Here is a 26,239-nt window from a genome sequence, read left to right as displayed (position 1 = left end):
GGCGTCGACGGTGACTGGCTCCTGCATGATCAGGATTCGGTGAGTAATCAGCGGCGGCAACGATAAGGCGATTATCATGACGCATAGCCTTATCGAAGTACCGTTCCGACGCTGACTTCATGTATTTCTGGATTGATTCAAGGCCCAGGTCGTCGTGTAGGTCAACGTTCCTCACGAACCACGGAGCCCCGACGGCTAACCTGCAAAAGCGGGATTGTAAGGATTGGAGGGTGTCTATGTGGGTGTGGGCAGCGTGAGCGAACACCACACTCGCGTAAGTCATGATGGGCCTTATGCAAGTTTTGTAAAGTGTCACCTTGCTCCGAAGGGACATTTTACTCCGCTTACAGATCATGGGATAGAGTCTGCCGAGAATGAATGCGGCACGGTCGCGGACTGTTTTTATGTGTGGGCGGAATGTCATGAATGCATCCAGGGTGACTCCCAGGTACTTAACCTTCCTGACCCAGGGTATAGGTTGGCCGAAGAGGGTGATCGGGGGAGTGATATTTCTCCTCCTAATGCGTGAGGAAATAAGCGGTGAGTTTCCCCTTTGAAATAACATTGCTGTGCTTTTCGCCGGGTTGATGTCTATGCGCCATTTTCGGAACCACTGTCCGAGGGCTAACGCTGCGCTCTGGAGTTTACTCGCGATTAGGGACTTGTTTCTACTTGAGTAGTAAACGGTTGTATCGTCAGCGAATAAGGCTAGCTGGGTCGGCGGCGACCGGGGAATATCATTAATAAATAAACTAAATAGGAGCGGTGAGAGAACGGAGCCTTGCGGCACTCCAGCCGTGAGTGGTCGTGGGGAGGAGCGGGTTCCCTCTACTCGATATCGAAAAGAGCGGTTCGACAAGAAGTCCCGTATGATGAGCACGAGACTATCCGGCACGCCCATGTTGAATAGTTTGAAAATCAAACCGTTGTGCCAGACTTTGTCGAACGCTTTTGCAACGTCGAAGAAGAGAGCTCCCGTGTATAACGGTTTTGGTCGATTAAGTCCCACAAGAATGTGCTCCGTGAGGCGGTGCACCTGTTGTACGCATGAGTGATTTGCACGGAATCCGAATTGTTCATCGATGAGAATGCCCTTGGATGAGACGAAATCTCTGAGGCGTTTGTAGAGCAGACGCTCATACAGTTTGCCTAGAGACATGAGGAGGCTAATCGGGCGATAACTCGTCGGATTATTTTTTGGTTTACCGGGTTTATGTATGCCGATAACGTCCGCTTCTTTCCACACCGTGGGAAAGATACAGTTAGCCATAGCGGCATTGAAAATAGATGCCAACATCACGATGAGTTGGACGGGTAAAAGTTTAATAACGCGGTTAGATATACCGTCGGAACCGGGAGCCTTGCGAGGACGTAGGTCTTTGATCAGGTCTTTAACTTCCATTGAGGTGACGGGCGGTAACGCGTCCAAGGGTGGCAAGGAGGCTCTGCGTTCTACCTCACTGTCTACTAATTCTACATGAACAGGGTCCGCGGATTGAATGCTGGGCATGCACTGGGCTTGCAATGTATCGGCCAGCAGCTCTGCTTTTTCGTCATCATCGAACGCCGCGAGTCGGCCTGAGGGGCCTACGAGGGGGGGCATAGTTACTACTATGCGAGACTTTACGTCGCGTTGTAGGGCACGCATTCGAATACGATTTTCCGCGGTAGGATACCTATCGTACGCACGGATCGAGGCGTTCTTAGCTCTAAGGAGTTCCCTAATATCGTCGGGCAATTTGAAGCGGTGAAGGAAGTCCTCCGCTACAACTTGCTTCGATGACCTATCTAATGTCGAGGTGATGTGTGATGTTACGATGCCTATGGCTTCAGCGGTATCCTGAGGAGACGGGATAGAGTCCGGACTAAACGGAAGCGATGGTGGATCAGATTCAGCCAGGCTGATGCCCAGCGTGTGCCAATCCACCACAGTCCTCGTGACGGGAACGGAATCGGGAGCGCGACCGAGCTTCATAATGACGGGACGATGGTCTGAATCTAACTCTGAAACTACTTCAATCGAATGTAAGCGCAGAGTTACGTTTTTTAATAACGCTATGTCGAGTATATCCGGGCGATGCGCGATATTTAGCGGGTAGTGAGTCGGGGTCAGCGGAGCGACGATATCGAAAGCGAGATCATCGACTAACGCGTCGAGGCGCCTGCCATTAGGGGTTGAGGTGTGAGAGTTCCACCTGACGTGTTTACAATTTAGGTCACCCGCCAGAATGACAGAGCTTCCCATGCCGAGCAGCGCCTCAATATCAATACTTAGAACAATTTTATCCGGTGGAAGATAAACGGACGCGATAACGATCGGCGCGTGTCCAGTCAGTGAGATTCGGCATACTGATGCTTCGATGTTAGAAAGCGCGGGGGGTCGAGTGGGACGCAATGCAGGGCTCTTCTATAGTAAATGACGGTACCACCACCACGAGCAGTGAGCCTGTCGTTCCTAACCATGTTGTAGTTCGCGATTTTAGGGTCGCGGCGCGCGGGCTTAAGCAGGGTCTCCTGCACCAAAAAGATGTAAATTTGATGGTCACGCAAAAAATCACAAACCTGATCACGTTGATTTGCGAGACCGTAAGCGTTAAAAAATCCTATCGTTACGGATAGGGGCTTGATTCCACTTATGTACGCCATTGATTACCGGCGGAGTGAGGGGAGGACGTACGTATTTAACGACGCGTATACGTCAGCGTATTCTTGCACAACGGCGATGAAGTGTTGTGCAGTGGAGGCGGCGCGATGGCGTCGCCCAAAGCATTAACGCGATCAAAGTTGATCGACTGAAAAAAGTCGATCGCTAGAGCGAGATTGTCGGACGCGGTCGGAAGGCAAGTCGCGGGGGAGGGACGAGTCGCGGGGGTGGGACGAGTCGCGGGGGTGGGACGAGTCGCGGGGGAGAGAGTTGTAGCCGTGTTCGTGTACGGCAACGGTTTAGCCCAGGCCGAGACGCTGGTCACCGACGCCGGCACGAAAGCAGGCTTAGCCTTCGGCACAGAGGGTGCCGTGGCTTTGATGTCTGGGCCGAAAGCTCGGAGGCGGTTTTGGCGGGCGACGCGGCGATTTATTTTAGGGGCTCGGGGGCAACCACGGTAATTCGCGGGGTGACCCTGTGTTGGGCACAGGACGCAGCTAGGCGGTTCCGTAGCGGTTTTTTGATCGCGAGTGCAAAGGCTCGTGGCGTGATCGCCCAAACACTTGACGCATCGGGAGCGCGCGTGGCAATTACGGGAAGAGTGCCCGTACAACTGACAGTTATGGCACTGGCTCGGAGTGCCTTTTTTATGGGGGGTTTCGACGGTTATTCCGGAAAGCCTACAGACTGTTCGTACGTTGAAAATTTGCTTGCCCTCGGGGCTAGGCTGGAGAGCGACGAGAACCATATTGTATGGCTCCCTCCCGCGTCCTGTGTGCATGCGGTGCACGGAATTGACCGGCAGACCTTGTTCTAGAAGGTCAGCCTTGACGAGATCGGCATCTAATTCCTTTGGGATGCCGCGTATGACCGCGCGAAGTTCACGCTCCTCCTGAAGCGTATAAGTGTGGAAACTTATACGCTCCTTTCGGAGGTAGCTTGAGAGGGCCCTATGGTCGTCGGGTGTCGTTACCTTAATTTGAATCCCGTTCGCGAGGTTACGGGCGCTGATAAAATTAATTTTTTTGGCCTGAAGGGCCAGGGAAACTCTGTCCCAAGCTGCCTTCTCTTGAAGGATTAGCGGGGGAGGGGTCTGAGTTTTATTTTGTGCCACTGGACGCGACGGTGTGGCACGGGCAGGGGGAGCGATGGGAGTCGGAGGGCGAGGGCGCGACGCGTTCGCGGCTTTACTAATTTTAGCGGCCGCGGGAGCTCGGGACTCCGCAGCGCGCTTCTTACCCTTTTGTACCAGGGTGAATCCATCCGTCGATGAGGCGGGGGCGAGGTCGACCTCCATGTCCAAGTCAGAGTCGGAGGACGAGGAGGCAGCAGGCTCGGGAGCAGGCGACCTACGGGCAGATGCAGGACGTCCGTCGGACCCTACGGAACCCGCGGATGATCGCGCCAGGGGAGCGGCGGCCACGGCGGACGACGCAGCAGTTTTACCCACTAGTATAGGCGACGCGGGAGCGGCAGGCATGGCGGACGCTGCGGTGTACGGCGCGGGAGCGACGAGCACGGCGGAATCTGCGAGAGGGCTCACGGCGTGATCGGCCTTGAAAGCCAGAAACTCAGAAGTGAGCTTTGGGTGGCGAAGTCGGAGGAATTCTGTAAATAAAGCTTCCATGATGTCTGACCCAGGTGGGGCTGTCCCGGGTCTTAAACACACTCGCCTTGCGGCGAGGCCCCAACTTCTCGGTACTTAGCGGTTCGATTGAACACAGGTGGCGATGCGGCACAATTACTGCAGGAAAAAGAAAGAACAACAAAAAAAAGGAAACAACAAAAATAAACCAAAACAAAACAAACACTTCCAGGAACACACTTTGTCGGCAGATGTGCCACGAACAAAAGCCGGGTGAACAAAGGCCGGGCTAACAATAAAACCAGGCGAACAATGGCCGGGCGATTGAGTGGTCGGTGAGCACGTCCGCAGGCGGCGAGTGCTTCTGTCGGACTGATGTTTGGAACTACGATAGCCGATGGCCGTCTCAACTGTTTTTGAGCATTTGTGAGTCCACGCGGCTAGGTACCACCACCCCGCCTATTTCTGCCGTGAAGTAGTAATGCGTTTCGGTTTGAAGGGTGGGGCAGCCGTTGTAACTATACTTGAGACCTTAGAACTTATATCTGAAGATGGGTGGCGCATTTACTTTGTAGATGTCTATGGGCTCCAGTAACCACTTAACACCAGGTGAGGTGTGAGCTCGTCCACCCATCTAAGCAATAAATAAAAAAAAATCGCGGTAGATGTGCGCCAGTTGTGGATTTCCACCTGGAAGTTCTCTTTGTCTGTGCAATTACATCATAGTAACAAGACTGAATCACCTTTCCAGCGTCTATGCAATGATCGACTTTTAAAAGAACTGTTCTGATCGTTACACACAATAATGCATATAAAATTCTTATAACTAAAGGTCCCGCAGTAGTCGAAATTCGACTATAATTAATTGTAATTGTAAGTTTGTACACTATGATGATTGTATTTTAAACTTCTTTAATCACAAATTTCGCCAAGACTACACTATAAAAAATATTAACAAAGACAAACAATATTTAATCTATTCTCAATTTGACAACAGACGTCAAGAACAAAAGTTTGACAATAAATAGTATGCATGCGTGTGTGCGTCAAATACATGGTATGTAGTGTGTGTAATGTTTTCTTTATTGATTTAATGTATCTTTTATGCATTATTTAAAAAAAAAAATTAGCATTGTGCACTTCTTCTCTATATTCTCTATAAGTGTGGAAAATTTCATACTCCTCCGTCCGCGCAATTTTCGTAAAAAGGAATACAAAGTTTTTGCTTCACGTATTAATATATAGATTGTAACACTATTTTCTTGAGCTATACAATTTTTTCTGCCGTGAATTATAATTATATCATTCATATTAAATTAATAACGAGAATATTGTATTATTATGCGTGTGCACTTAACGGAATACTAAAAATGGAATAGTGATGTGTCGATACAAATATCGATAAAAGGTTAAGTAGAAATTCTGAATAAAACATAGTTAACTTTATCAACGTTGTGTTTGTGTAATTTTGCTAGCCACCCACAAACGCACATGTAATCTGAGAATCGTCACATCGCTTTGTCTCTTTCAGTTTTAAAAACGTTCGAAAGAAACAAAAAACATGATCGACATAAGAAATTAAGTGTGTTAAATAAGTAGCTAAATGTATGATAATAAACTCGGAGTGGCAGTGTAATTGTCATGTCAGCGGACGTCTAATCGCTTCGTCAAACACGGGCGGACTCGCGGAGAAAGTGTCATCAACTTTTCTCGGTTGAGCGAAACACTAAGCGTCTATAGTTCTTGCTCGGTGTCTTTCGATGGCTATAAATGACTAACGTCTATGTAATTATGATTTACAAGTTGCCGAAGGTCTGATCGAGATTTCGTTTCTTGTTTGGATTTCACAAGATTATTAACGAAATTTACAATTTTCGAGCCGTGAATTTCGTTACAGATTTCGCAATGTTTTAATCTGTAGGTGATGCGACGAATTTAAGTTCAATTGAATTGGACACGTTTTTAAGCTATTGCATAGATTTTATTGCGGGATTTGAGCGCGGCGACCGAATCAAGAAATTCTGTAACGAAAATAAAACCTAACACCCAGCTCCGCCTACCATGTAGCTCGCTCGTTCAATACATTCACACGTTGCGCTTGTGTAGTGTTTGTGAATAAGTGCGTGGCGTGACGTCGCGTCGTACTGCATGCGCATCATGAAAAGTCTACCCACCTCGTTCTCGCCCGCTCTAGCATAATTATGAGTGTGAGTGGGGCAGTTAATGTTTTGCTTTTGTTAATGTTTATAAATATAGCGTGGTCTTATTTTATTATTGTTTTAATATTAAATTATTATTGTCTAATTATAATTGCATAAGTTGATAAAAAATGCTATGTAATAGCTTTACCGCAGCAGTCCCCGAGTGCCACACGTGTTTTTATGTTTTTTAAATAGGGAGTAGGTACTGTTGTGGTGTTAGGGACTATTACTGTAAGCCAGTTCAGCGTTAAATTACTACGACCAGGAAGCTGTCATGCGTAGCTGCTATATAATTAGCTTGAGGCGTCGACCTCATGTCTCAAGGGCTACGGAAAGCAAATACATTAAACATAAAAACAAATAAATACATCATGTTTACAAAGCACGAATACAAGGCATATTATCGATACTTGAATACTCAAATACATCGATACATTATTTCTTCAACGCATCACTCAAGTAACCCTAGAGAATATAAACATTGTAAACGCCAAACAGCATTAAGCGAATTTCTCACTTACTATTGAAGAATTAAAGCCTGTTTTGGATAGGAATGTGAGTAGTCAGATTTTCCCATGTTTCATGGTTCTTGCACACGTTGAAGATAACATCAAGACAAAGGGTAATGCATGCTTTGTGGAGGTTCTGAACCTTATGATAGCACATTCTCAACGGGCAGCGTGATAACGTTTATGTGGGACGCTAACATAAGCGAGTCAACGGGAATTTTATTAAATTACTAGATGACCCGGCAACCGTTGCTTTGCTATGTACATCATTTCAAGAAAATATATTTTTTTGGGTGGACTACCATTAACATTTAGGGGTGTGAAATATAAATGTTGACCGATTCTCAGACCTTTTTATTTATTTATTTTTTATTGCTTAGATGGGTGGGTGAGGTCACAGCCCACCTGGTGTTAAGTGTTTACTGGAGCCCATAGACATTTACAACATAAATGCGCCACTTACCTGTAGGGCCTCTTGTGAGTCCGCACGGGTAGGTACCACCATCCTGTCTATCTCTGCCGTGAAGCAGTAATGCGTTTCGGTTTGAAGGGCGGGGCAGCCGTTGTAACTATACGGAAACCTTAGAACTCATATCGCAAGGTAGTTGGCGGCATTTACGTTATAGATGTCTATGGGTACCGCTAACCAGTTAACACCAGGTGGGCCGTGAGCTCGTCCACCCATCTATGCAATAAATTAATAAAAAATATGTGTAGGTTATGATTGTATTTCGTAAAGATGTGGGACCATTTAAAACCGGGCATAATCATATCACTCGGCACGACTATACGGCGAGTCCCGATTAAGGTAAAGATGTTTATAAAGTGGTACTGGTACTGGTAAATGTAGCTGTATCTAATTATACATTTGAAGATAATTAACGACAGCATTAGGATCGTGTTTCCTATCCGGTTCTCGATGCAATGACGAGGCAGTTGGCTTTGAGTTGTTAGCTCTATTTTGGTGATGGGTGGACGAGCTCACAGTCCACCTGGTGTTAAGTGGTTATTGGAGCCCATAGACGTCTACGACGTAAATGCGCCACCCACCTTGAGGTATTAGTTCTAAGGTCTCAGTATAGTTACAACGGCTGCCCCGCCCTTCAAACCGAAACGCATTACTGCTTCACGGCAGAAATAGGCAGGGTCGTGGTACCTACCCGCGCGGACTCACAAGAGGTCCTACAAGTAATTACGCAAATTATAATTTTGCGGGTTTGATTTTTATTACACGATTATTCCTTCACCATAGAAGTCAATTGTGAACATTTGAGTACGTATTTCATTAGAAAAATTGGTACCAGCCTGGGATTCGAACACCGGTGCTTCGCTCAACACGAATGCATCGGACGTCTAAGCCACGACGACTAAAAAAGCGCTGCTCGGGCGGTTGTTGGCAAGCCTTTCCCCTCACGGCTGAAACCTCACGCTTGCTCATCCGTTTTGTTTAAGCGCCAAGTTCTCTAGACCAAGGGAATTTCTTCCAACTCAAATTATAATTGGGAACGTGAGTCAACCGAATCAGTTCTGTGGAAAATTATATTTTTTATAGTTGTTTCTAAACTGCTGACACTGATACGATGTTAACGGCTTAATTATAAGGAAAAGATCTTCCACCGAGGACTGTGACATATCTTGTTAGACGGTCTATTAGAACTATCGCATGATTTGATGCTTTGATAATAAATACATATCCACAAAATACATCGGTAATGTGTCTGTTGTCGCTTCCCTAGAAATATAATTCTGAAGTGTCAACTTCACGACCTATACACACTCGTACCTATACATACCATTTGCCCACCATTGTCACGTTACTGGGAATCGCATCATTGCCCATTGTTATTGACCTTAATGATGCATTCAATTGTTTGCATATTGAATTGTTAACTGGAAACGGAGGACGTTTAAAATGAACATTTATTGAACTGTATAAGGGTAAATTGGTAGGGTCGTTTTTTTTTTATTATTTTGTAATACGTCTTTTGGGTTTTTGAGTTACCCTTATTCTTTACTAGTGGTATTGTTAGCACGGTTTTCGAGGTGGGCGGTGGCACTCATATCATATGTCCATGGGCTCTAAGCATCCGAGTGCAATAAAACGTGAAGAAAATTGTTCGAACATTGTTTTGTTTTAAAATCGGTCCAAGGAATAATTTTTGTTTTACATCGGAAATAATGAAATGAAAATAATTAGAGCTCCATCAAATCGTGAAAGTATTTTAAATTGCGATTTACCTCTCGAGTAAATTGAAAAAAATATCTGATATTTTATTTATTTCTGGAGTGGAAGAAGATTCGGAAATGAATCCACAATGTTAATCAAGCCAATCTACCTACTGACATAATGATATTGTCGATTCATTGTACAGTATAGCGGCTGCCCTGAACCTTTCGATCGAAACGGATTGCGGCAGGAGCAGGCAAGGTGCTGGTACTACTCCCCTCTGGAGGTTAAAGCGGTAGGCAACGGCTTTGCTTTGCTGTGTATACTCCATACTACCTGGAGCCACTGCGGTCATCCACAGTGCGTTTCCAGAGGTATTTTTTGCCACGTACCATCCGGCTATGGAATGAGCTCCCTTCCATGGTGTTTCTTCAAACGAGGCCTGTGGAGAGTATTAAGCGGTAGGCAGCGACTTGGCTCTACCCCTGGCATTGCTGAAGTCCATGGGCGACGGTAACCACTCATCAGCAGGTGGCCCGTATGGTCGTCTGCCTACAAGAGCAATAAAATAATAATTTAGTGTTCCATTTTAAAACTGTCTTTCTCGGTCGTGCCATTGTAAGAATCTGTCAATAATTTCGTCGCCCTAATTTTATTTTGATTGTGTATTCTATATTATCGTTATGAATAAATCGGTACCTTCGTTGTTCAGTTGATCTATGAACGTGGTCAAACGACCTAACAGTAATCTCGCTAATTGTTAACTGTAAACAGAAAGGCCGCTTCCCATCCCGAGACATGAGATCTGCGTTGGAACACAAGGAAATGGTCAACGTAACTCCTCCGAACCGGAATCTCATACGACGCAAATGAAAAGACTTATTAAGACATGACAGCGCTCACGGAACAAGTGAAATCAGACCATAATAACCGATGCCTCAAGATTCAAAATTCATCGTGTTGAAATTTGAAATTATTTAAAAAAAATAGTTTAAAAAAACTAACAAAATACGCTTTTATAGAAAATCCAACTAAAAAATATACAATAAATTTTATTTAATAAATTTGAATTAATAATAGTGCAAGAAAAAATGATTTATTGTAAAAAAGCGTGGGGTGCTTTTCAGTATATTATCAAAATAACCTTTCTATTCATATTCCGTTACAAACATACATAAGTCTGAAGCTAATAAACGCGTATTAAAAAGAAATCGGTTTCCAACAATAAATTCGGTTGGCATACAGACAGAGAAAATGGCACTGAATTATTTTTTCTTTACTTACATAATTATAATAAAATAAACTAGAATTTATAATAGAAAGCAGATTGGCTCAGTAGTGCGGTAGTTAGCGGCCTGTTTGCGCCAAGGGTCAGGTGGTTTTCTTGCTATATGACCAAAATATTGGAGCACTCTTTATAGGTATATGGTGGATAGCCTCTGGTTAACTTTTAGCTCTCAATTATTATTATTGTTATTATTATTACTTTTTGACGCAGCAACGTTTATTGCTCTAGATAGGTGTCTACCTTCTCTGGACGTCGTCGGATCTCACGGCTCACAGACAAGTGACCTTACATCATGAATAAGCGCCGTCACCAATTATGAGGATTGAGAAGTTTTGTTGCAAATATAACTGCGCTTTAAAAAAACGAGACGCGTGAAATTTTCAGGTTGGATATAGGCAGGATTGTAATACCGACCAGACAAGGTTAAAACGCGTAATATTTCATTTCGGATCCTCCTGATCCACTATTGGTGCTTTTAGGTACCTCAAGCACCGGTTATGGTTCTCGTCGAGCCCGTTGCTTGCGACAAAGGGCTCGGCGAGTAAATTCACCCACAGGCACAGCCCACTCAGTTTCTCGCCGGATCTTCTCAGTGGACCGCGTTTCCGATCCGGTGATAGATTCTGCGAAGCACTGCTCTTGCTAGTGTTAGTGTTAGTAACGTCATCAGGCTTGAGCCCCCTGAGCTCACCTACTAGTTCGGTGAATCTAGTATAACCCCTCGAGGTTACCAGAATAAGTAGGAAAAACAACGTAGTACCTACTCCGATTTCATTTTTATTACCTTTTTTATCCTTTCGTCCTTACTGCCAAAGTCGTGTAAGACTTTAGCACACTAGGCGTCCTACCCAATTAGGCTGCGCACGCTTTAATTAGTAGCAGTAGCTTCAGGTGGCGTGATTTATTAAAGTCGCTTAAGTGGAAGATCAATGACCGGAGTTTCTCACATTAGCGCTGAACTAACTGAATTTATGGTACCGTTTTTTTTATTAATGGTACTTAAAATAAAACCGACCTTGACGCTGCGTTCCAAAGGCCTATATTCGAACGACGCAAGCTTTCGGTGAATCTCTTCGCATCGAGAAAATGGTACGAGTCATTGTTGTTATACAAAATCTAGTTTTAAGTGGAGCCGATAAACGAGTACGTTCACAGGAAAATGATCTTTATTTATATTAAGTATCGAAATGGTTTCGCTATCGTGAATGACTTGGTAACTACAATGTAAGGAGCGATGTAAAAAGTTGTTCGTTTATTTACTTATAAAAGTGAGTCGTAAACGTGATTTGTGTGATTATTGTTAATTATACTTTCACATTATAAACATAAGATCGAATACATATGTTTCCAATAATCCAAATAGGACATTTCGAATTTGAACCCATCTTTATTTAGAAATACTAAAATTGTATTTCTAACATTTTTAATGATAAGATCGATTTTAGTGTGAAAATTGTTGTCTGTAACTCGAAAAACCCAAATTTAAAAAGGAAAATAATGACGGAAAACCTATTTTTAAACAATCGATTCCAATCATGTAAGATTTTACCCAGTTCTTATGGTAGTTCAAATTATCGTACCTCTTCGTTAGATTTGTATAACCCATCCCTTCCATATCCCCCTTTTTGCTATCTTAAAAAGGCAGAAGATCCACGCGATATCTAATGATTATTGGAACCGATCGACCTGAATCTTTAGGTATGAAGTCGAAATCCTTTTACTGCTCTAGACTGGTACGCGAACGCACGCATTTTTTTTTTTTATTGCTTAGATGGGTGGACGAGCTCACAGCTCACCTGGTGTTAAGTGTTTACTGGAGCCCATGGACATCTACAACGCAAATGCGCCACCCACCTTGAGATATAAGTTCTAAGGTCTCAGTATAGTTACAACGGCTGCCTCGCCCTTCAAATCGAAACGCATTACGGCTTCATGGCAGAAATAGGCAGGGTGGTGGTACTTATCCGTGCCGACTCACAAGAGGTCCTGCCACCGGTAATTACGAAAATTATAACTTTGCGGGTTTGATTTTTATTACACGATGTTATTCCTTCACCGTGGAAGTCAATCGTGAACATTTGTCAAGTACGTATTTCATTAGAAAAATTGGTACCCGCCTGCGGGATTCGAACACTGCTGCATCGCTAGATTCGAATGCACCGGACGTCTTATCCTTTAAGCCACGACTACTTCAAAGCTCCAAGCATTCGACGAGCTCGACGAGAACTCATGAATAACAGCTCTATTGCCACATATACTGGACGCCGTAATGGCATCGCGGTAAAAATAGGCAGAGCACCTGGGCATAGGCAAACAAAATCCTAGATTTCTTCTCCGCATTGTCGACCAGAAATACAGCACCGCGCCAGTCGACCTCGACAGTACAAACAATGGTCCTTTGTCAAATGTTCCCACACTTGACGGGACGTTTCCTGCGTTCTTGTAATGTCGAGAGGAAAAGTTCAAGATTCCACAAAAAAATATATTTTGCACACACAACATTTTTACTTGTAGGACGTCTTGTGATCTCGCACGGGTAGGTACTGTTACCCCGCCTTTTTCTGCCGCGAAGAAGTAGTTTGTTCCGATTTGCAGGGTGTGAGAGCCGTCACATATATAACTGAGATTCAGATCTTGTGTCTCAAGATCAGTGGCGGCAGTTAGGTAGTGATGTCTATAAGCTTGTAACCAGGTGGACCATGATATTAACGACCCAATTAAGGAATGATCATATTACCTTTCGTTACTACCACAAAACGACTAGAAATATAGAGTATTAGCGACCCGCCCTCGCTTCGCTTCGGAAACTGTAATTTATTATTGATTTTTCCACTATTTAATTTAATGGATGTTATTATACATATAAACCTTCCTCTTCAATCACTCTATTAAAAAAACCGCCTCAAAATCCGTTGCGTAGTTTTAAAGATTTAAGCATACATAGGGATATAGGGACAGAGAAAGCGACTTTGTTTTATACCATGTAATGATGATACACGCGTTTGCATTCAATAAAAAAGCAGAATTAATTCCGGTAAATCGGAAATTGCGTTAAAATCTTTCAATTTCAAACGCCCAACGGGCTCTTAGTACAATTTCATATTCACATAACTTCGACAGTGCGATTGAAATTTCACAAAGACCATTAAAAATATAACGATAATAAAATAAACAATAAAATTTCAACGATACTCTTTATGATTTGTGAAAGCCAATACATATTACTATAGCAATAGAATTGGTTAAATTAAATATATATCGTTGTAAATTTATATTTAACCTAGTTTCCGAATATTCTTCTGGGCTTTTATGAATCGATTCTCGACTTTCACGTGGGAATGATGAAAAATTCAAAATTTCAAATCTCTAAATCGGATGTTCATTCAGGGAATGCAATTTTATAAATTAGTTTTATACCTACGTTATTTACTATAGCGGTAAATGTATTATCTGAAAAGACTTACGGCTCATCCACTATATCCTAAACAAAAAAAAAAACTACCTTACTTTTTTGACAACGGCAGATAAGGTGCTTTGATACTGGCGTTTATATCCGCGCGGATTGGTAGCACTGATCTGCAAATGGCGCAAAGTCCTAATCCAGTTCGAGTTTCAAGATGGGCGATAATATGATGATACGATGGCCATATTAGCCGCAGAACCGATAACCATTGGAGTAAACGTGTTCTAGAGTGGAGACCGTGAATTGGCAAACGAAGTGCTGGACGCTCTCAGGCTTGGTAGAGCCACGATCTATGCAGGGTGGCTGGCAGGAGCTGGATGAGAAAAGACGAGGGTCGTGCTCAGTAACGTGCAATTGGAGAGGCCTCTATCCAGCACTCTGTCTACTGGTGGTAGGACCTCTTTTACTGGTGGTAAGACCTCTTGTCATTCCGCACGGGTAGGCTACCACCACCCTGGCTATTTGCATGGGACAGCTGTTGTAACTATACTGAGACCTTAAAACTGATATCTAAAGGTGGATGGCGGCATTTACGTTAATAGATGTCTATGGGCTCCGGTAACCACTCAATAATAGGTGGGCTGTGAGCTCGTTCACCAATTTAGGCAATAAAAAAAACAGTGTACTACTATACTATGATGGCTGAAGATGATGATGATGGATACGATTCGATCAGTTAACCATTTGCGTATCCGCATTATTAAATTAAAACTATGTATTTAAAAAAAACATTGTTTACACTGTCGTAACTTGTGAGATATTAATATAAAGCAATTTTGTAATCGTCTGTACTTAGATACACGGAACGGATTAGATTCGAGGCATAGTTTTAGAACGCATTGTTTTAAAACTATCTTACGATTGAATCTGCGGTCGGTTTTGTGGTTAGGTTATTACTGACTGCGTTCCTGAGTTCGAAATGCGCTGTATAGCGGGTGCAGTTAATGTCTTTTTGTGCAAACTTTTTTGTGACATGTGCTCTTTTTTATGATTGAGCGTTTACTGGTGGCTTGAAAGCCTTTCCAGTTTTACAAGGGCAGGTGGGCGAGCAAGGGCTCAGCCAGAAGAGGCGGGATTCGCTAACAGCTACCCGAGCTAACAGATACTTAGATGGTGAAAGATCTTAGATCGTGCGTGCGAAGGTGATACAAAAGGGTGGCTACGACCCTCAGCCGTGAGGAATACGACGCAAGGGGACCCGAGCGGCTTCAAAGGAAACCTAACAACTCAGGAGTAGCTGCTTTGCGAATGAATCTACAACTGAATCAGAATCACAACCCACTGAGAAGATCCTGCGAGAAAATCAACGGGCTGATGTTTAGGTTCGGTGCCATGTGCTCTAATTGACTAGGAGATGAATGGAAATGGTAATGCAAGGTAGAGGGCGAAGGTTGACCGAAGAAGACAGATGGAGTGTGCGAATGACGATATGAGAAAGCGAGAAGAGTGAGTGTTAAGATGACGGCTGATAGAAGAGAATGGAATAGAAAAATTCGCTGTGTCGACCCCACCTTGTTGATAGGGTGGAGACAAAGAAGTGTTCTAATTTCGAGGATGGACTTTGGATCCTTATTTTGGTTTACTTTTAAAACGGGCTCTAGTCAATATAAGTGCGACTTAGTCGCATCTATGAGTACAAATACATTGGACGTCTTTACACCACATTCAGCGCAAAATTTTATCGGACCTAATTTAGATTGACTAACAAAATATTGCCGAAAGAAATTTTTCTACGATTTCGTACTACTTAAGCTACTGGACAACGTAAATCACGTGGTAAAAAGCCAAGAAGCAACTGGCGCCAGCCGCTGTCACTCACTCTGACTTGATGTTTAAAACGGTTTTTTTTTTTTTTTTTTTTGTCAGGAGGAAATCGCCGGACTTCCGCCCTTCACTGGGGATGGAGGGCGGGGCATGTCGGAGTCGAACCGACTAAAACCTCCTGTCTCTCAACAACCAACGTCCAAACCTCGCATGAGACAAAACTCATGAAAAGGCAAAGGGGGGAAAGTGAAGCGTTTAGTGCGGAGCACATCTCTCCCATCACCCTCCCCCTCGGGACGCCGGACTGGCGGTCGTCGGCGCCACGACCACCAGCCCTCTCGGTCGGCAGGCTATCCGAAGCCCGCCTAGATGGCGCCGGTTAGAATGGTCTATCCTACGGAATACCCCGCTGGGTCAGAACCAGCGTGGGTCGAGGATAGCCGGCCTTCCATCACCCGGATGCTCATGCATAAAACGCGTGCAGAGCAGCTTGCACGTCGTCTTCTTAGGCCCCCTTCGCCGGTCCCCAGGCCGACATGTGAGGGGACCCGAAACACTTAGAGGGCCAGGGCTTGGGCGATATCCGCCTCCCTGGCCCCCGCTCGACGGCGGCGGGCCTGTGCGTCTCTCACGCGCCCCGCCGCCTCCTTCTGCGAGATGGTGCACTCGCAGAAGTCGAGCATCGCCTTCCACAACTCGTCGTCACCGAGCATCGATGCCACAACACTCGGCAACGACAAGTCGTTTCCTATTTTTGCGACGAGGACACGGCGCCACCCCTCCCATGCGGGGCAGGCGACGAGCGTGTGCTCCACCGTGTCCAAGTCGCAACCACAATGGTGGCACTCTGCCGTCGGCTCGGCTCCGATCCGGTGCAGGAACTCACCGAAGCAACCATGCCCAGTGAGCACCTGCGTGAGCCGGAAAGTGAGGCGTCCTCTGTCACGATTCACCCAGTTCACAAGAACCGGGCGAATCGCCTCGACGGTCCTACGACCAGCCGAAGGATCGGCCAGCCGTCTAGACCATGACTCCAGTACGGACCGCCGAGATTGGGCCCTCCGCGCTCTGACCACACTGGGGCTGGGACGCGCCACGCCCCGTACACGAAGGTCAGCCCGCCACTGATAGTCAGCAGCGAGCGCCTCCGCCTCCAGGACCCAAGGCGGCGTCCCAGCCAGTACACACGCCGCCTCAAAGGAGATGGTGCGATAACCACGGATGACCCTGACCGCGATGGTGCGTTGCGGCCGTTGCAGCAGCTTCGCTACCCCCACGGCCAGGGACTGGCCCCACACGGGCGCCCCGTATAGGGCCATTGATCGCACCACCCCTGTATAGAGACGGCGCGTCACCTGGTCAGGCCCCCCAACATTGGGAAGGAGCCGGCTTAACGCGCCGGCCACCCCCAACAAACGAGGGACCAGATTCTGAAAGTGAGCACGGAAGGTCCAACGACTGTCTAGAATGAGGCCGAGGTACTTCAACTGCACCCCGACCCCGATACGGACGCCTCCAACCACGATATGGGCATCGACAGGTGGCACTCTCCGGGGCCTGTGGAACCACATGGCCTCGGATTTACTGAGCGCCACGTCGAGGCCCAATCTCCTGATTTTGCCGACGACATGCGCCACCCCAGCCGTAGCAAGACGGGCAGACTCAGCAAAACTCCCCCCCCGGGCCACGACCAACGTGTCGTCTGCGTAACAGATTACGCTCAGGCCCGGGAGGAGGGCACCCCTCAGCACCCAGTCATACCCGATATTCCACAAAAGAGGGCCGAGCACCGACCCCTGTGGAACACCGCGCACGACCGGGAACCGGTGCACGATCCCACCGTGTCCGGTACACGTGACCGATCTGTCCTCCAAGTAGGAACCCACCAGCCGGCGAAGGTAGGGGGGCACTCCGTGTCGTTCCAGCGCCCCCCCTATCACGGACCAGGGCAGGGTGTTGAACGCATTGGCGATATCGAGTGACACCGCCAAAGCCACCCCACCCCCGGAAACGGCCTCATCCGAGAGGGCCCGCACGCGAAGGATCGCGTCTACCGTTGAGCGGCCCTCTCGGAAGCCATATTGCTCCGCCGACAGATCGGGTCCCACCCTGACCAGATGCTGGATGATGCGGGCTGCCAGAATGCGTTCCAGCAGCTTGCCCACCTCATCCAGCAACACGATGTTTAAAACGGTAACCATTCGAATTACCGTAATGGCTCTCTCATTACGGTTACCAGAATACAAAAATTAGAAAGCGCACAATATCTAGAGCTACGGCTCATAATTATTAGTTTGATGTAATAACACTGGCTGGCTGTATTCGAATAAGGAAACGGAAGTGAAGATTCGAACTGATACATTTCGGAACCTATTTATTTGTTTTTATTCGCAAGTAGAGTAGAGCTGTTTTGTTTCCGCCTCATTAAAATTATGTATACATCGCAAAAAAATGAACGAAAGTAGCATTATCATTATCAAATTGCTCCTAACAGTAAATGCCGTATATGGTTGTAAACGCCTTCAGCGAGATCTGGATAGAGTGGTTGAAGAGAGTCGAAAAAACAAAATTGAAAAATAATATAATTAAATGTTTTACTATAAGCAAAGCCGACACTCCTCCACAATTACCATATAGATGATTCAAGTTTCAAGACTGTGGACTCTGTTATGGATCTGTGTGTTCGAATGGACAAGAACTAAAGCTTAGTGCGAGCTGTTTTATTGCATTCAAAAAAATGACGTCACAATCTAATTAGATGACGTCAGAGGCAAAAAATCAGAACTTATTACTTTCTTTTTTCACTGCCTAATTGTTGGTCGCCTAAGGGGTTATTCCAACTACGCGCGGACCGGTAGGTGAGCTCACGGGCTCAACCTGAGATAATTTTTTTATTGCTTCGATGGGTGGACGAGCTCATAGCTCACCTGGTGTTAAGTGGTTACCGGAGCCCATAGAGATCTACAACGTAAATGCCGCTACCCACCTTGAGATATGACTTCTAAGGTCTCAGAACAGTTACAACGGCTGCCCCACTCTTCAAACCGAAATGCATTACGGCTTCACGGCAGAAATAGGCAGGGCGGTGGTACCTACCCGTGTAGACTCACAAGAGGTCCTATTACCAGTAATAACACTGGCCCTAGTAAGAGCAGTGCTTTGGAGAATCTACCACAGATCGCAACCCACTGAGACGAAACGGAGAGAAACTCAGTGGGTTTTATCTATGGGGTAGTTCGCACGTGGGACTCTTCGTCGTAATCGACGAGGGCAGTGACCTATAGGCACCATTAATATTCACACCTATTTACAATTTAAAATCATAACTACAGCCTCATAGTACTACAATAATGAGTGAAGCGTGAAGATAAATCGGCCGAATCAACCTTGAAATACTGACCATAACAGTACTTCGTACTCATGACGCTGTAGCCGATCACTAACTTTTTTATTGAGCAAATAACAAAAGCGGTTACCAGGCGTCCATGATCTTCAAGAGGTACACGACCGTTAACAAACAAATTTTCCGATGTGCAAATGCGAGCCTTAAAGCCATTCGCGTAAGAGCGAAAAGAAATGTTGATGAGTCGATCGATGAGAGTCACGTTGAAAGAATTTCGTTTTTATTCAGTTATGATAAGGTTCAAATGTTAAGATTTTCGGGAGCTAGCTTCCGTTGACTCGAACGTAAAAAGTGCCCGAAATGATTGGTATCTCGTTTTGATTATAAAGCGGTGAACGAAATTGAACATAGAAATCGCTGTTTGTTGTGCGAGCTCTTTCGTGTTCTGTTGTCCTGGTACTTTTTTGTTTTTATTGTATTTTTTTTATTTGATAATTCCGTTTGGCTTGTCGTTTTTTTTACGGTTTTACTGTTTGCAACCGATGTAAAAGTGAATTGATTTTAAATATTTATGACACGTGATTTGGTTGAAAAAATAAAAGCGTTCGTAGGTAGGGCTTCAAAAATATTTTTATTATGCTCACTGGTGTGTTTGAGATAGAGTTAAAAAGGTAGGGGAAAAAAAAAGTCGTATAAATTCAGATTAAAAATGATGTGATGACGTGAAATACACATAACAATAATAATAAAAAATTATCGGGATCGGGTTGCCTAGAATTTGTTCATGAAGGCTATTCACAATGAAGGATTGGCATTGCTCACTAAAAATGAAAGCGGCAAAATATATAATATAAATAAAAATAATATAATATATTAGACATAAAAAAGCCATAGATTATACACGAATATTAGTTCATACTAATTAATATTTGCTTATAATCTTTTTTTTATTGCCCTTGTAGGCAGACGAGCATATGGCCCACCTGATGGTGAGTGGTTACCGTCGCCCATGGACCTCAACAATGTCAGGGACAGAGCCAGGCCGCTGCCTACCGCAATCTAATTTATTGTTTATCGTACCAATATAATGAAGAAATTTTAAATTCATCCTTTTTAATGTTACTTTACACATTTTTTGGAGACAGTAATGAGGTAATGTGTTAAAGCTATTGTTAATGTTAATGGAATTTCCCATTAGAACCTTCAAAAGGCGCGTTTTCTTCTAGAGCAATGTGGAAGCAAAACGTAGCTAGCTATATTTGTAAAATCAAGTTTTTCTTTCATATCTTATCTTTGAAGATCGCTTTCAAATTCCACGGTCATCGACGTTATAAATACTGTTTTAGCTCTTGCAACACCGCTGAAATATCGGTGACTAAACAAAATTATAATAAAGATCATCCAAATACCTAATACTATTTAGTTTTATAATACAAATCGCAACGTATTTTCATTATACGTTCTATCGATAGTGTTTATGAAAAACTAACCAAAATGAAAAAAACAGAACAGCTTTTACGAACCCCTTCTGCTTAGAAAAAATGTTAAATACACTGATACATCGTATCTAATGTTGTCATTATATGTTTGGACTAAGATACTAGTTATCATACTTAACCTACGGCATTTATATATTAATACGTGAAGCAAAATTGGCCTAAAGGTCTAGATACCAGGCCATAAACTCAAAAAAAAACGTGAAGCAAAAACTTTGTATCCCTTTTTACGAAAATTGCGCGGACGGAGGAGTATGAAATTTTCCGCACTTATAGAGAATATAGAGAAGAAGTGCACAATGCTAATATTTTTTTAAAATAATGCATAAAAGATATATAAAATCAATAAAGAAAACATTACACACACTACATACGAGTACCATGTATTTGACTCACACACGCATGCATAGTATTTATTGTCGAGCTTTTGTTCTTCTGTAGTCAAATTGAGAATAGATTAAATATTGTTTGTCTTTATTAATCTTTTTTTATAGTGTAGCCTTGGCGAAATTTATGATTATAGAAGTATAAAGTACAATCATAGTAGTGTACAAACTTACAATTCCAATTAATTATAGTCGAATTTCGACTACTGCGGGACCTCTAGTTTATTATTATGTTAAAACGCTATATAGGACATGACGCATTAACGTAGAGACAAACACTAGCCTTGCTAATCTCCATGAGCGACGATGACTACTTACTATCAGTTGGACCGTACGCTCGTCTGTCTAGAAAGGCTAAACTAAAATAAATAAACTAAAGCTATTATTTGTTAAGCAGCGCATGCAAAGTTGTTTTCTTCGGACTTACCTCAAGTTTTCCTCAAGAAAAACTGGATGTCATTGAACTTTTTTACAAACGTACCTGTAAAAAGAACATTAAATATAATAACATGAAAGAGATGTTTAAGTATCTATTGTGTTAAAATAGTCTTTCTCACACTTTACATTGGGTTCATATTAAGATAGGCTCAGATTGATGGCACGGCGTATTGTGAGTCAATATGGATTGACTTAAGCATTGTTATTATAATTTATAACGCAAACCGTTTTAAATGGTGGAAAACACATTATGCCAATATTAAATCGAGAGGTGAAAGCCTATTTGGTTTAAGCGAAAAAAAAATTCCCCTACCTATGCTGATAACCTTGAGAGGCTATTTCAGCTTCGCACGTATAGGTGAGCTCACGGGGCTCTATCGGAGTGTTGCTAACACTGGCCCTAGCAAGAGCAGTGCTTCGTAGAATCTACCACCGGATCGGAAACGCGACCCACTGAGAAGATCCGTCTAGAAACTCGGTGGGCTAAATAGCCTATATTTAGAGATGATCAGATGAGCACGAATGTAGAGCAATTAAAAAAAAAACTAAACATTTCAAATGTGTGTAGGCGGTAATGCTCTTGTTTTTACCAATCTTGTTTTTTCAAATCAAACTTCGCCTTGAACAAGATCAAAACTAGACACCATATTTGGTATTCGCTCGTCAAATCGAATGCGTAATTACTGAGCAATTAATTTCGAAATATGTAATACATCATTTAATAATAGTTCAACTATAATGTATCTTTTAAGTTGTTTTTTTATTACCTACCGTACCGGGAGGCAGTTGAGTTCAAGATACTGGTTTTATGGTAATCAGAACTCGTGAACACCCCTCACCATCTAGGGAGGGGTATTCAAAGCCACTGAAATCTCTATCAAAAGTTCTACTAGATAGTAGGACTTTTGGTCCTAGTCTTGGTCGTAGTCCTACTAGATAGTAGGACTTTTGGTAGAGATTTCAGTGGCTTTGCGGCAGGAATAAGCAATAGCAACAGCAAGTGGTAACTCCACAAATTAACATACGAATTTTTTTTAATCGTGCAAGACGATATGTGTAATAGGGGAGTGAGCGAAGAAATGGTATATGACAGAGGAGTATGGAAGGATCCATTGTTAAGTAGAATAACGAACTAGCGAACACAGATGTCGTATTCCATTTCTACAGAATTTTAACAAATCGATTCTGAAATTTTTGTGTGAGGGAATAACAGATAAACAAACATAAAAAACTTTCACATTTATTATTAGAAAACTTAAGTTACTTACTTTCCGCGCGAAAGACGATATGTGTAAGAAGGAAGTGAGCGAACGAATGGCATACAATAGAGGAGTATGGAAGGAGAAAGCATGTTGCGCCGACCCCAGGTGACTGGGAAAAGGGCTAGAGAATCATGATGATGATGTTATTTCTTCATCGTGAAGTCATTCGTGAAGATGTGTTAGATACTACTTTAAAAACTAACCAAAGGTATCAAATTGATTTTATTCTGAAATGCTTTTTTTTCCTACCTAAGCTGATAGCCTTGAAAGGCTATTTCAGCGTAACCTTAGCTAGTAGGTGAGCTCACGGGGCTCAAACCGAAGTGATGCTAACACTGACCCTGGCAAGAGCAGAATCTATCACCGGATCGGAAACGCGACCCACTGAGAAGATCCGGCGAGAAACTCAGTGGGCTGTGTCTATGGGTTAATTCGCTCGTCGAGCCCTTCGTCGCAAGCGACGGGTTCGACAAGACCGGTGGCCGGTGCTTGTGGTGCCTAAAAGCACCGTTAATGGATCGGGAGGATCCGTAATGACGTGGGAAATGCTTAATAATAGGTGTAGTTATGTAGATCAAAATAGGATCAACCCATTTCTCACCGTGTGTATCGTGATCTTTCAGGGGATTTAGGGCTTAAGGGGATTCAGACAGAAGCGACAGAGATAGCGCTCTATGAAGCCGAAATTAGCCGACCGTCTCTTTCCTAATGTCGATGTGGTAATATTTATCGCCGGGTATTGTAAACAAGTTCAAGTATACCGCGAAAGATATCACACAACGTAATACTTTGACTTTAAATGTCAAATAGACAACGAGTCTATAGCACCGATGACAGACAATACAATGGCTGCAATCTGTCGATCAATACGTCATGGCAAATCAATGTGTCATTGTTCTTTGATGTTACATTTGACGGTTGTCTTTTTCGAAACGATATGACTGAGAAAAAATATAAAAAAGTAGATGGCGACAATTGCGTTGTTGTTGATGTTGTCCGGTAACCATTTAACACTAGAGCCGTCAGCTCGTACTACTTATCTCCTCTTCCTTAATGCTGAGGGTCGTGACTACCTCCTCGCAACAAGAGTTTATTATGGATTACTCTACGCCATTTATACCTATCTGCCGCCGAGTGAAGAGCATTGAGGACTGTAGTGTCGAGAGTAGTCCGTATCTGGTCTTGTGTAGTCTTGGCAAAATCCGTGATGATATTCGTAAAAGTATAATAGTCTTTGACAATAGAATCATAATAGTGTACAAACTTATAATTTAAATTAATTATAGTCGAATTTTGACTACCACTATTAGTGAGTGGTCCCGGTTTTGACTATCGGGACCACTATATAGTTTTTATTAACACGTTTTTGTTGGGTTAGCTTGACCTGTATATTGATCGATGATATAACGGAGTCTTTAAGCAAACTTCAATACGTCCGATCCACTTGAAAATTTACGCACGTTTTAAAAGGCCGATGGCAATAAGTTTTATGCCTTCGACCTCTTAATGTACTCGTCAGGATAACAAAATATATTTATTATTCTTTTTTTCTTCGGTTTGCTGTTACAGTGTTTTTTTGTTTTTAAATGACAATTTTTTTTTATAAGTAATTTTATGACCTGGTAACTAAGACCTTTTAAGTCATGTCTTATTTTAATTTATATTCATATTTTTATGAAAAATGATATTATGGAGTGAAATGAAATGAAGATGATGAATTTGAGATATTAATTAACTGGAATGAAATTAAATGAAATGAAATGAGATGATATGGGATGAAATATAATATCAGTAAAATGGTGGTCATTTACTAAGATTTTTTCAGTTGACTTTTTGGAGGATCCCGAGAAGTTACGTCCAGCGGCTTTGTTTAATTTTCCCACATTTGTGCACTTTCACAGATATTAAACAGTTAATAAACCACCGTTATTACACATTTAAACCTGAAGAAACACTAAATAGACAAAATAAAACAAATCACACAACTTCACTCCTCGCGTTCCCGCCAAAAGTCTAAATGACAATTTACTTTCTGGGGTATCCTTTTGTGTACTGCAACTGTTGTATTTTAATCGTGTTTATAATGCGACTGTCAGGAACAGATTCGCAAATCAGGAAAACACCAGGTGGAACTAATCGGAAGCCTGTCCGGGTACGCGGGTCACGACTAGAGAGCGTACTTTGTTTTATTGCCCGAGCAGGCAGACGAGCATATGGCTCACCTGATAGTAAGTGGTTACCGTCGCTCATGGACGTCAGCAATGCTAGGGGAAGAGCCAAGCCGCTGCTTACCGCTTGATACTCTCCACAAGCCTCGTTTGAAGAAGGAAATGTCATAGCGCTCGGGAAACACCGTGGAGGGGAGCTCATTTCAAAGCCGGATGGTACGTGGCAAAAAAGATCTCTGGAAACGCACTGTGGATGAACGCAGCGGCTCCAGGTAGTATGGATGAACTCTACTCCGGTGGCGGGCGGTGGGATGGTAACAACGAGATGATTGCCATTACAGCATACTTATATGGTGGTAGGACCTCTTGGGAGTCCGCACGGGTAGGTACCACCGTCCCGCCTATTTCCACCGTGAAGCAGTAATGCGTTTCGGTTCGAAGGGTGGGGTAGCTGTTGTAACTATACTGAGATCTATGGGCTCCAGTAACCACTTAACACCAGGTAGGCTGTGAGCTCGTCCATCCATCTAAGCAATAAATAAATAAAAATGTGAAGGCTTTCAGTTCAATCTTTCCAAGAGCAATAAACATAGCGCCAGCATAATAGTATGCATGATTAGTCTCATCAATATTCTTATAATCCTTGAATATATAAAACTAAATTTCTTAAACGCGTCAAAGAAAAAAAAACTGTATTAAGAATCTTGACAAAGTGATGAGAGAGAGTGCAAATATGTAGTAGTGAAAGTCGAATAAGATTCGCCTGTTAGCTCACGTTTATCGGCTGTTATTGTAATTTATGACTATTTGTTTATGCTTGAATACATTTTATTTGTGTATTCACGGATGATATAAATATATATAACATCAAAAGTTCATGAGAAAATTCGGTAGCGGATTGTCGTCGTCGTGGCCTAAAGGATAAGACGTCCGGTGCATTCGTATGTAGCGATGCACCGGTGTTCGAATCCCGCAGGCGGGTACCAATTTTTCTAATGAAATACGTACTGAACAAATGTTCACGATTGACTTCCACGGTGAAGTAATAACATCGTGTAATAAAAACCAAACCCGCAAAATTATAATTTGCGTAATCACTGGTGGTAGGACCTCTTGGGAGTCCGCACGGGTAGGTACCACCACCCCGCCTATTTCCGCCGTGAAGCAGTAATGCGTTTCGGTTCAAAGGGTGGGATAGCCGTTGTAACTATACTGAGACGTTAGAACTTATATCTCGAGGTGGGTGGTGCATTTACGTTGTAGATGTCTATGGGCTCCAGTAACCACTAAACACCAGGTGGGCTGTGAGCTCGTAAATCCATCTAAGCAATAAATAAAAAATAAAAAAAATTTTGAAGTAAGTATATATGTACCTACTCATATGTATGTAGGTTTATATTTAAAGTTTGACTGTCAGTTGTAACTGAAATCGGTATAAATACTTCGGTGCGTCGCGTAGTCAAAGAGTTAAATTGATGAAAGAGTTAGTGATTACCAGAGTACGGTAATAGCAGGAATGCCGTCA

At 43.4% G+C, this 26,239-nt stretch overlaps 1 protein-coding gene across 3 annotated transcripts in view; it reads right to left on the bottom strand.

The window, feature by feature from the left end:
• mwh (multiple wing hairs) overlaps window positions 1-26,239 on the bottom strand; it is a 132,634-nt gene that overhangs the window by 49,520 nt on the left and 56,875 nt on the right. Inside the window, exon 2 of one of the 3 annotated variants that reach the window (XM_089734076.1) lies at window positions 21,274-21,327. The exons of the other annotated variants lie outside the window; for them this stretch is intronic. The gene's annotated coding sequence lies outside the window, so the exon portion shown is untranslated. The remainder of the gene's footprint in view (window positions 1-21,273; window positions 21,328-26,239) is intronic. 3 annotated transcript variants of the gene reach the window in all.

This window comes from Bombyx mandarina, chromosome 17 (assembly GCF_030267445.1).
Source record: "Bombyx mandarina strain Sakado chromosome 17, ASM3026744v2".
Classification (NCBI taxonomy): domain Eukaryota; kingdom Metazoa; phylum Arthropoda; class Insecta; order Lepidoptera; family Bombycidae; genus Bombyx; species Bombyx mandarina.
The sequence above is the reverse complement of the archived record's forward strand: the minus strand, read 5'-3'. Positions and strand labels throughout refer to the sequence as shown.